The following is a 13,118-nucleotide window of genomic DNA, read 5'->3' on the forward strand; positions in this document are numbered from 1 at the left end:
CACACTTCTTTTTCCCCTTTTCCTTTGTACAAGGGAATAATTATACCTTACTTCCAATCCTCTGGGACTCTACCTTCCTCCCAGGCCAATCTGCACATTTTTCACATCCATTCTACTACTATCTCTCCCCCAAACTTCAGCATTTCACCACACACTCCATCAATTCCTGGGGCTTTCCCCAATTTTACTTTCTTGATTGCTTCCACAACTTCTATCCTACTGATTTCTTCCTGTCTTCGCACCTCCCTCCTCCTCCCGGCCATTCACCAGCCACTTATACTAGCATTACTTCCATCCTCTATGTTCAACAATTCCTTAAAGTGTTCTCTCCATCTGCTCACTCTTTCTCCCTTCTCCACTAGTAATCTACCATTTTCATCTTGCACTCCCCTGCTAACTTCACTTCCACCCAGTCCTATTCTTTTCACCTCTTTCCAGAACATTTTCTTACAGTCCCTCCGCTTTACACTCAAGTTCCTTCCAAATTCCTCATCCGCTCTCTTCTTACTCTCTCTTACTACTCTTTTCACCTCTCTCTTTCTACATATAACTCTCTCTCTTCCATCTCTCAACTTCTTCCACGCCCCTATTTCTCATCCATTCATTGTATGCTTTCTTCTTTTGTGCCACAGCCTGTCTCACCTCTTCATTCCACCACGCTGTTCCTTGCACACCCCTCCGTCTTCTCTTCCTCCCACACACCATATCACATGCTGCACATATTTCTTCTGTAAATATCCTGCACACACCTTCTACATCCCCCATCTGCTCCAATTCATATTTGTCCAATCGTTCCTCCACTTGTCTCTTATACTCTGCCTTTTTCTCATCCTCTTGTAACCTTTCCACTCTCCTTACAAATACTCCTTCTTCCCGTCCTTCCCTTCTTTTATTTCTCCATCCTAATTGGACCTTGATTCTGGCCACCACCAAGTAGTGGTCAGAAAGTCCACTTCCCCAACCTCTATATGCTCTTGCATCCATTACACATTTCTGTATCCTTTCATCCACACACACATAATCAATCATTGCCTTCCTTCCATTCAGTTCACCACCCACCCTTCTCATCACTCGCCATGTATACCTGTGGATCATTTTGTGCCTGAGGAGGGTATTGGCTATCACCAACCCCCTCCCAGCACAAATGTCCACTAACGCACTGCCATTCCCATCTATCTCAGCAGGCACACCCCACTCACCAACTATTCCATCCACCTTCAGATTCACTACTTTACCATTCATATCACCGATCAAAAACACTCTCTCATTCCTTCCAAACTTTTCCATGCACACTTCCACATTTGTCCAGAACTCTTCTCTCACTCTGCTTGCACAATCTTGCGTTGGCGCATACACACACACAATCGCCCACATTTGTATTCCAACTTTCAGTCCTACCCACACAATCCATGATCCAACTGATCCATACTCTCTTATGCTCTTCTTCCATCTTTTACTCACAACTATACATACTCCTTCTTTTGCCCTCTCATTCTCACCTACTCCTGCACATATACCCCATCCATACTCCCATTCTCTCACACTCTCACCTCTCCATTTTGTTTCAGTTATTCCGCATACATCAACTTTCGCACCCTCAAGCACCTGGACAATCTCTGTCTCTTTCACCTCATCATTCGCTTCCCTTACATTCTAAGTTCCGAAAACCATGTCCTTTGTCCGGTCCTTGGTCATCTTTTGGTCAGTCCTTGTCCGAGGCTTATTGTTTGTCTTTTTTGTTAGTTGTTTCCAGGGAGGGGCACTAACCCTACGCCAACCTTTTCAGTCACCTTTTATGACAAGCAGGGATACTGGGGGAGTATTCTTGAAAACCCTCCCTACCCCCAGGGGACAGGATTTTTACTGTATTTATGTAAATACAGTATTTATATATGTATATATATATATATATATATATACATACGTACAGCGGGTACCCGAGTTTAGCATTTGCTTTATTCTGGCCGTACCAAGCCGAACTCGATTATCGCTGAACTCGAGATATATGTTTACATGTAAATAGCCATGTTCCTTCTGACTCGTGGCAGTATCCACTTATATTGACCTCTCAGCCCAAGTTATACTCTCATATAAAACTACAGTATAAGCAGTCTGCTGCATAACACAGTATAGTATAATTTTAGAAGGGTTTATGTAACAAACAAGAAGATATTTTCATTCATTAAAAACATTATGGCCACCATCCTGCTTCACTCCACCAGTTCTTTCCCATTCGGTTCCATTTGCCTCTTAACTTTTCTAAAATGCCACTATAATTTATTGCACAACACATTAACCCTCTCACACACGATAGGTTTCAGTAAGTTTTCCGGTGCATGATTTTTTCTGCAAAGCGGCCCGGCCCGGCTGACCGCGCGCGGCAAATAACACGTATTCTCTCCTTATTTTCGCCACCCAAACATCAATATACTGCCGTGAAACCGATGTCATCTTATTCGTCAATGTTTGTTCTAGCTGATAAGCACCACAAAAAAACAGAAAAACACAAATAAAACAACATTAGGCGACTGTGAATAAACATATCGCTACATCACGTTCACTTCCCAACATCATTCAAATCTTTTCCACCATACAGGAAAATGTTATTAGACATTTTGATAGAGAATTTCATCAGCTTTCTAAAGAGATAAGTCCGGTTGTGATATGTTTTGTAGTTTTTGAGAAAACTGCCAAAAACTGAAAGCCATTTTTGAAAAAATTCAACGAGCTCTAATTCCGAACTTTTCTTGCACGTTATGTTTTTAATGCATAATATTATGCAGAATTTCACAAGCTTTCTAATGACCTAAAAATGGTTTTGATAAGCCTCATAGTTTTCGAGTAAATTGCCAAAAATGGCTGTGAACTCACATCCGTACGTCACTTTCGTGATGTGCGCATAGCATATGCAATATTCCCACCTACGTAACACCGAATTCTTATCATAGATATTACATTGTTATGTCTTGTACATACGTATAATTGACTGCTCTTTATCGTGGTTCTTACAGGAAATCGATACGTCCAATAGTTTTCGAGTAATTGGCCGACAAAGTGAGATTACTCATCCAAGAGCTTTCGACTTTACCAAAACAGTCTGTTCCCCCAACTTTTCCAACAGAAAATGCTCCTAAAGGCTTATATTCTGCAAATGAACGTACATAGAATTTACTGCTCTTTATCATGGTTCTTACAGGAAATCGATACGTCCAATAGTTTTGGAGTAATTGGATGACAAATGTTGAATACTCCTCCACACCCGCACACGAGACAAAAAACATTCTTTCCCTGCCTCACCCACGGCTACATATTTTTGCTCGTTATGTTTTATTATTTTCTTTTTTTACTCAAAGTATACACGTAAAATATCATAAGATTTTTGATAGTGCTGTCAGAAACTCGACATGACCACTAGTCTTTTTGTTAGGTTCTGATACTGAAGCTGAACTTTCTCCCATCTCATATATGTGTATGTAAAAAACATTACTTACTTGTATAAAAAATACTGAACTACAGAAATAGGGCAACATACAAATCAACAAAATATAGATAACTCACTTCCTTCAGAGGTGTTGAGATACTGGCAGTAGCTTGAAGATGAGAAGTTATGTGGTGTGTGAGTGTGTGCATGTGTGGGTTAGTGAGTGTGTGTGTGTTCTTACCTAATTGTATCTTTACAGGAACGAGTCAAGCTCGTACCGTCCCGTGTCTTAAACCATATTTATCATACATATCCTTAAATTTGTGAATTGTTTTGGCACACACTATTTCATTCGATAGTGCATTCCACTGATCAATTGCTCTGTTTGGGAAACTGAATTTCCTCATGTCTTTATCACCTCTCTTCTTATGCAGTTTTTTGCAGTGTCCTCTTGCTGATGCTTCCCCATATGTTAAGTAATCATTTATGTCTATTTTCTCCTTCCCTGTTATGCATTTATATAGCATTATCATATCACCTCTTTTCCTTCTCTCCTGTAGTGTTGGTAGATTCAGTTTATTTAGTCTTTCTTCGTAGCTCAGATCCCTTAAGCTTGGTACCCATCTTGTAGCGGCCCTTTGAACTTTTTCAATCTCGTCTATGTGTTTTTTGAGATGAGGACTCCAGACTACTGAGGCATACTCCAGGGTTTGTCTGATGAATGATGTTATTATCCTACTTAGCATGTCTTCATTTATGTATGTGAATGCTATTCTCATATTTGCAAGCAGTGTATACATATTCCGTACCTTCTCACTGACGTGGTCAGCTGGAGATAGTCTGTTATTGATAATCATACCTAGGTCCTTCTCTCTTTCTGATGTGTGTAGGGTTTTATTTCCTAACGTATAATCTCAATCAGGTCTCTTTCCACTTTTACCAAACTTGATTACATGACACTTGTCTGCATTGAATTCCATTTGCCATGTATTACTCCATTCATGAAGTTTATTTAATTCTTCTTGTAGCTCTTTACAAGAGTCTGTGTTAGTAATTCTCCTTTGTATTTTTGCATCATCTGCAAACATATTCAGATAGCTTTCATTTCCAGTGTTACTGTTTATATCATTTATATACACTAAAAACATGATTGGTGCCAGCACTGAACCCTGTGGTACTCCACTAGTCACTTCTTTCCATGATGAGTAGTTTCCCCTTAGAACTGTTCTCATTTCTCTTTTTATGAGAAAATCTTCATTCATTCATTCATTGCCAGACGCCATGTATCCCAAACGGGGTGGCCAAGGCTTAGAGTTTATTGTTTTACAGGGAGGGGCACTAATCCTCCACCAACCCCACTTGACACGTAGGGAGAACGTACAAAACGGTTTGCCTCAAATTCCTCCTTGATGGTACAGTTTCCATAAAAGTCTTTGGTGTGGTACTGTGTCAAATGCTTTCTTGAAATCTAAATAGAAACTGTCCACCCATCCTTCTCTTTCCTGTATTGTGTTTGTTACTCTGTCATAGTAGCTCAACAGATTAGTAACACATGATTTTCCTTTTCTGAAACCAAACTGTCTTTCTGTTATCATACTGTGTTCTTCTAGATGATATACCCAAGCTTTTCTTATAAGCTTTTCTAATTCCTTGCTTACAACACTGGTCAGTGATACTGGTCGGTAGATGAGTGGATTTTGTCTATTCCCTTTCTAGAATAAGGGGACAATATTTGCTTTTTTCCAAATATCAGGTAGTTTACCTTGACTCAAGGATTTCTTGAAAATTAAAAATAATGGTTTACTTAACTCCTTTGCACATTCTCGTAGTACCCAAAATGAAATTTCATCAGGACCGCTTGCTTTTCCTCTGTCTAATTTACTTAACTCCTCCTGTAATACTTTTTCTGATATTTGCATATCTGGTAGTATGTGTGGACATACATGTTCCACACAGTCCCTCTCAAAATATTTTTCTTCTGTAAAAACTAATTATTTAGCGCTTCACAAATATCTTTCTCTTGTGTATTGGTGATTCCCTCGTCCGTAATGGACTGTATTATATCTTTTATTTTGGTTTTGCTTCTGATGTAGCTGTAAAATAGCTTCGGTTGATCACTACTTTTATTTATGATATCCTCCTCAAACTGTTTTTGGGCTTTCCTCCTTATTCTTGTATAATTGTTTCTTGCTCATTTGTAATTATTATACGTCCTTTCATTATTGTCTCTTCTGTATCTATTCCACAACAAATCTCTTCTTTCTTTTGATTTTTTACATTCTGTATTGAACCATTTCTGTATTTTCTTATCTGCTTCTTTGTGCTGTGGGATGTACTTCTGGACTCCTATTTCATAAAATTCACAGAATTTTTATATACAGCATTTAAATCTTGTCCTCTAAGCTCATTTTCCCAATCAACTTCTAAGAAATACTTCTTTAGGTCTTGATAATTTCCCTTTTTATAGTTTAGGCTCTTTTTGTGACTTTCATTGCTGTAACTATGTCATATGCTATCCTGAAGTTGTAATTTAGTACTGCATGATTGCCTCTGCCGAGTGGAGGGTGATATTTTAAACTGTCAATGTCATTTTCTTGCCTAATAAATATCAGATCCAGCATTGAAGGTACATCGAGTCCTCTTTTTCTGGTGGTTTCCCTCACATGTTGCGGTGCCAGCACCACCGTCTCCTGGGCCAGCACCGTCTCCCGGACCAGCACCAGCACAGGAGCCAACGCCACCATTGCCTGCAGGACAAGCACGGGTGCCCAGACGACCATCTCCAGGAGTTCCTGGTCCGTTGGGAGAACCTGCTGCCCCTGCCATGCCCGGCCCTGCAGCTGCACCTCCAGGATGACAGGACCAGGGAAGACCAGGAGGACATCCAACCAAGTGTCGGATTGTTATCAACGAGAGAATGCGCTTGGATCACACACTGGACCATCGATGGGAGAGGCTCCCCAACTGGAGGAGGCTCCGGTGTGCCCTGTGTGCCCTGGCGAAGATGGGGAGGGACACAAGTCCCATGTGTCCTGTTTGTGATGTGCCACTTTGCGTGGGTGATTGATTGGAATGGTACCATGCTGAGCGAAGTATTCCTTAATGGAGCATACGCACACACACACACACACACACACACACACACACACCGCTCGCTGGTGCAGTGGTAACGCTCTCGCTTGCCAACTGGTGGACGGGAGTTCGTGCCTCGGTCAGGTTGCGAAAAGTTTCACTGACGAAGTAGGTGGTTACTGTCCCCCTTGAGCAAGGGGATGGGTGTGTGCGTGTGTGAAGGTCACAGCCTTGCCCTTAGATCAAACTATATGAGCTCTCAGCTCCCTTCCGGGAGGGTAAAAGCTGACGATCACGACCATCAAGTGATCCTGACCGACCCGGTGAATTACACACACACACACGGGGAGGTGGTGGCTCATTCGGCAAAGAGGTGGCCTGCAGTCCTAATGGACCCAGGTTCAAATCCAGGCTGGGGCAGGGAACAGTTTAAGGAGTTGAATTTCATTAAATGGGGCTTCACTGATCTCCCAGAGGACCCACCGACATGTCGTAAAAATACCCCTGCTAATACCAATACACCAGTCCTGTATGAGACAGCCCTAGCATGTATTCAGTATAGACGGTGGATGTTGGCGCCAAAGTGGTGACATGTAGAGGTGTATGGTATGTAGGAGGGCTGTTGGGCCTTGATAGCAGGCTGTGAGGCCAATGCCCAGAGTCGGACGCATAAAAACACACACACACACACACACACACACACACACACACACACACACACACACATACACACACACACACAAAATGACGTGGAAACCACGTATGCTGAAATGGTGAAAGTAAAGAAAGACTTAGAAACAAGGGTGGAGGAAAAAAGCATTAAAAAGGAAGTGAAAAGAATAATCCAAAACAATCCAAAGTTAGTCAACAGATTCAGTAGATATCAACAAATCTATAGTAATCACTGGTATAGAAGAGGAAGAAGTAAAAAACAAGATCACAAGAGACAAAAAGGAGATGGCAAATGTAATATGCTTATTGAAAGAAGTATCAGAGGAAATCTGTAGTAAAGACATAGAGGAACACAAAAGGTTAGGGAAATACGAGAAAAGCAAGACAAGACCTCTAAAGGTAACTTTCCAGAGTGTAAAAACTATGGAGGAGATACTAAAAAATGCAAAGAATCTTATGGAAAAAGAGGAGTTCAAAAATGTATGAACAGAAAGAAACCTAACACAAGAGGAACTGGAATAATTGAAAGAGAAGACGGAGGAAGCAAAAACAAAAAATGAGGGAAGATCAGAAGAGGAGAAGAACACATTTTTTTACAAAGTAATAGGATTGCAGGTACGAAAGTGGTACACAAACAGGAGGGAATAAAAAGGAGGAAGGTAGTATAACCAAGCCATGACAAGTACATAAACAAGGTGATAAAGTTGATGTACTCAAATGTGGATGGATTGGTATCTAAATTACTAGAGATGAATGATTATGTCAGAGAAAATGAACCACATATAAAATGCCTAACTGAAACAAAATTAACACCAAGGATATCCAATGACATACTAAACTTAGAGGAATACAATATATGGAGAAGAGACAGAAACTTAAAAAAAGGAGGAGGAATTATAATATTAACTAAGAAAAATCTAAAAGTCAATGAAACAAAACTAGATATACCATCACAAGTAGAACTGATTGCAGTAGAGATCAATACATCTGAAGGGAAAGTAATTGTAGCCAATTTGTACATGCCACCCAGATCAAACACATGGGAAAGAGACGAATATGAGGACCTGGCAGATAGTACGATTCAGAGTTTAAGAGCATTACTACATAAAATGGAAGAGAAATTGGAAAGAATTATACTAATTGGAGATTTTAATACAAATATAAATTGGAATACTCTAGATATAATAAGCCAAGAAAGCTGTTGGGACCAAAAGCTCCTGGATCTCGTGCAAGAGTTTTTCCTAACGCAACATGTGAGGGAAACCACCAGAAAAAGAGGACTCGATATACATTCAATACTAGATCTCATATTTCCTAGGCAAGAAAATGATATTGACAGATATCACCCTCCACTCGGCAAAAGCGATCATGCAGTACTAAATTACAACTTCAGGATAGCATATGACATAGTTAACAGCAATGAAAGTTACAAAAAGAGCCTAACTTAAAAAGGGAAATTATCAAGACCTAAAGAAGTATTTCTTAGAAGTTGACTGGGAAAATGAGCTTAGAGGACAAGATTTAAATGCTGTATATAAAAAATTCTGTGAATTTTATGAAATAGGAGTCCAGAAGTACATCCTACAGCACAAAGAAGCAGATAAGAAAATACAGAAATGGTTCAATAAAGAATGTAAAAATCAAAAGAAAGAAGAGATTTGTTGTGGAATAGATACAGAAGACACAATAGTGAAAGGGCATATAATAATTACAAACAGGCAAGAAACGATTATACAAGAATAAGGAGGGAAGCCCCAAAACAGTTTGAGTAGGATATAATAAATAAAAGTAGTGATCAACCAAAGCTATTTTACAGCTACATCAGAAGCAAAACTAAAGTAAAAGATATAATACAATCCATTACGGACGAGGGAATCACCTATACACAAGAGAAAGATATTTGTGAAGCACTGAATAAGAATTTCCAATTAATTTTTACAGAAGAAAAAAATTTTGAGAGGGACTATGTGGAACATGCATGTCCACACATACTACCAGATATACAAATATCAGAAAAAGTAATATAGGAAGAGTTAAGTAAATTAGACAGAGGAAAAGCAAGTGGTCCTGATGAAATTTCATGTTGGGTACTACGAGAATGTGCAAAGGAGTTACGTAAACCATTATTTTTAATTTTCAAGAAATCCTTGAGTCAAGGTAAACTACCTGATATTTGGAAGAAAGCAAATATTGTCCCCTTATTCAAGAAAGGGAATAGACAAAATCCACTCAACTACCGTCCAGTATCACTGACCAGTGTTGTAAGCAAGGTATTAGAAAACTTATAAGAAAAGCTTGAGTAAATCATCTAGAAGAACACAGTATGATAAAAGAAAGACAGTTTGGTTTCAGAAAAGGAAAATCATGTGTTACTAATCTGTTGAGCTACTATGATAGAGTAACAGACACAATACAGGAAAGAGAAGGATGGGTGGACAGTTTCTATTTAGATTTCAAGAAAGTATTTGACACAGTACCACACCAATGACTTTTATGGAAACTGTACAATCAAGGAGGAATTCGGGGCAAACTGTTTTGTTGGATGCAAGATTTTCTCATAAAAAGAGAAATGAGAACAGTATTAAGGGGAAACTACTCACCATGGAAAGAAGTGACTAGTGGAGTACCACAGGGTTCAGTGCTGGCACCAATCATGTTTTTAGTGTAAATAAATGATATAAACAGTAACACTGGAAATGAAAGCTATTTAAATATGTTTGCAGATGATGCAAAAATACAAAGGAGAATTACTAACACAGACTCTTGTAAAGAGCTACAAGAAGAATTAAATAAACTTCATGAATGGAGTAATACATGGCAAATGGAATTCAATGTGGACAAGTGTCATGTAATCAAGTTTGGTAAAAGTGGAAAAAGACCTGATTGGGATTATACGTTAGGAAATAAAACCCTACGCACATCAGAAAGAGAGAAGGACCTAGGTGTGATTATCAATAACAGACTATCTCCGGCTGACCACATCAGTGAGAAGGTACGGAACATGTATACACTGCTTGCAAATATGAGAATAGCATGCACATACATAAATGAAGACATGCTAAGAAGGATAATAACATCATTCATCAGACCAACCCTGGAGTATGCATCTGTAGTTTGGAGTCCTCATCTCAAAAAACACATAGACAAGATTGAAAAAGTTGAAAGGGCCACTACAAGATGGATACCAAGCTTAAGGGATCTAAGCTACGAAGAAAGACTAAATAAACTGAATCTACTAACACTACAGGAGAGAAGGAAAAGAGGTGACATGATAATGCTATATAAATGCATATCAGGGAAGGAGAGTGGAAAGGTTACAAGAGGATGAGAAAAAGGCAGAGTATAAGAGAGAAGTGGAGGAACGATTGGGCAAATATGAATTGGAGCAGATGGGAGACGTGGAAGGTGTGTGTAGGATATTTACAGAAGAAATAAGTGCAGCACGTGATGTGGTGTGTGGAAGGAAGAGAAGACGGAGGGGGGTGCAAGGAACAGCATGGTGGAATGAAGAGGTGAGACAGGCAGTGGCACAAAAGAGGAAAGCATACAATGAATGGATGAGAAATAGTGGCGTGGAAGAAGTTGAGAGGCGGAAGGGAGAGTTATATGTAGAAAGAAAGAGAGAGGTGAAAAGATTAGTAAGAGAGAGTAAGAAGAGAGTGGATGAGGAATTTGGAAGGAATTTGAGTGTAAAGTGAAGGGACTGTAAGAAAATGTTCTGGAAAGAGGTAAAAAGAGTAAGACAGGGTGGAAGTGAAGTTAGCAGGGGAGTGAAAGATAAAAATGGTAGATTACTAGTGGAGAAGGGAGAAAAAGTGAGCAGATGGAGAGAACACTTTAAGGAATTGTTGAACATAAAGGATGGAAGTAATGCGAGTATAAGTGGCTGGGGAATGGCTGGGAGAAGGAGGGAGGTGAGAAGACAGGAAGAAATCATTAGGATAGAAGTTCTGGAAGCAATGAAGAAAGTAAAATTGGGGAAAGCCCCAGGAATTGATGGAGTGTGTGGTGAAATCCTAAAGCATGGGGGAGAGATAGTAGTAGAATGGATGTGGAAGATGTGCAGATTGGCCTGGGAGGAAGGTAGAGTCCCGGAGGATTGGAAGTCAGATATAATTATTCCTTTGTACAAAAGAAAAGGGGAAAAAGGAGTGTGTGGTAATCACAGGGGCATCTGTCTTCTTAGTATAATAGGAAAAGTGTATGGTAGGATACTTATTGACAGAGTTAGAGAAAGAACAGAGAAATTAGTTGGAGAAGAACAGGGAGGCTTTAGGAAGGGAACAGGTTGTGTAGATCAGATATTCATTCTTAGATCTTTAGTGGAAAAGTTTCTAGAGAAGGGAAAGAAGTTGTATGTGGCTTTCATGGATTTGGAGAAAGCATATGACAGGGTGGATAGACAAGGATTGTGGAAAGTGTTAAGAATATATGGAGTAGATGGGAAGTTGTTGAATGCTGTGAAGAGTATGTACGATGGTGCGAAGGCTGCAGTGCGTGTGGATGGTGAACTAAGTGAATTTTTCTCTTTGAAAGTTGGGTTGAAACAGGGATGTGTCATGTCTCCATGGTTGTTCAGTCTGTACATGGATGGGGTAATAAAAGAGGTACAAGGTAGGGTAGTGGATGTTGGAGTGGCCCTGGTGAGAGAGGATAGTGTTTGGAAACTCCCTGTACTGTTGTTTGCAGATGATACTGTGTTGTTGAGTGAAGACGAAGGGGAGCTGCAAGGCCTGGTGGATGAGTTTGGGAGAGTGTGTAAGAAACGGAATCTAAAGGTGAATGTAGGGAAGAGTAAAGTGATGGTCTTTGAAAGAGGTGAAGTCAGTGAATGTACAGCGAGGTTGGATGGTGAGGAATTGGAAAATGTGAGTACGTTTAAGTACCTGGGTAGTGTGATGAGTAAGGATGGAGGTTTGGAGGGTGAAGTGCTTGAAAGGGTACAGCAGGGAAGAAAGGTTGCTGGTTCTTTGAAATCAGTGATAAGAAACAGGGAAGTGAGCATGGAAGTGAAAAAGTTACTACATGACAGTATTGTGATACCAACTCTAACGTATGGAAGTGAAGCTTGGACGTTGTTGGAAGGACACAAGTCAAGAGTGAGAGCAGTGGAAATGAGTTATTTAAGAGGAGCCTGTGGAGTCACATGGAGAGACAGGCTGACAAATGAGGATATAAAGGACCGTTGTGGTGTGGATGTGGATGTGATAGGAAGCGTTATGAGGAACACACTGAGGTGGTTTGGTCATGTGGAGAGGATGGAGGGTGAAAGACTGACGAAGAGAGTGTATGTGAGTGAGGTGGAGGGGGGAAGAGGGAGGGGGAGGCCAAGGATGAGATGGAGGGATGGGGTGGAGAGGTATATGAGAGAGGAGGGTGTGAGTTGGGAGCAGGGCAGTGAAATGGCAGGGGACAGGGCGACTTGGAGGCGATTTGTTTGTGGCCACCCCAAATGGGATTGAGGTGTCTGGCAACAGATAGATAGATAGATAGATAGATTACTTAACATATGGGGAAGCATCAGCAAGAGGACACTGCAGAAAACTGCATAAGAAGAGAGGTGATAAAGACATAAGGAAATTCAGTTTCCCAAACAGAGCAATTGATCAATGGAATGCACTACCGAATGATATATTGTGTGCCAAAACACTTCACAAATTTAAGGATATGTACGATAAATATGGTTTAAGACACAGGACAGTACGAGCTTGAATCATTCCTGTAAAGATACAATTAGGTAAGAGCAATTAGGTAGGTAAGAACACACAAACACACACACACACACACACACACACACACACACAACTATACCTCTACAGACACACTCACACCTCCACAGACACACACACACTATATAACTCCTCATCTTCAAACTCCACAAGGTCCTGCAAGCAGCTCAACACTGCTGAGGAAGTAAGTTTTCCAAATTTTGTTGTTTTGTATATTGACCTAT

The 13,118-nt window shown here is 40.2% G+C and overlaps 1 protein-coding gene across 2 annotated transcripts in view; it reads right to left on the minus strand.

Moving 5' to 3' along the window:
• The window catches only part of PIG-Q (phosphatidylinositol glycan anchor biosynthesis class Q), a 220,288-nt gene that overhangs the window by 25,427 nt on the left and 181,743 nt on the right, over positions 1 to 13,118 (minus strand). The window lies entirely within an intron of this gene.

Source organism: Coenobita brevimanus, chromosome 103 (assembly GCF_032717465.1).
Source record: "Coenobita brevimanus isolate Jiangsu-jjx chromosome 103, ASM3271746v2, whole genome shotgun sequence".
Lineage (NCBI taxonomy): Eukaryota > Metazoa > Arthropoda > Malacostraca > Decapoda > Coenobitidae > Coenobita > Coenobita brevimanus.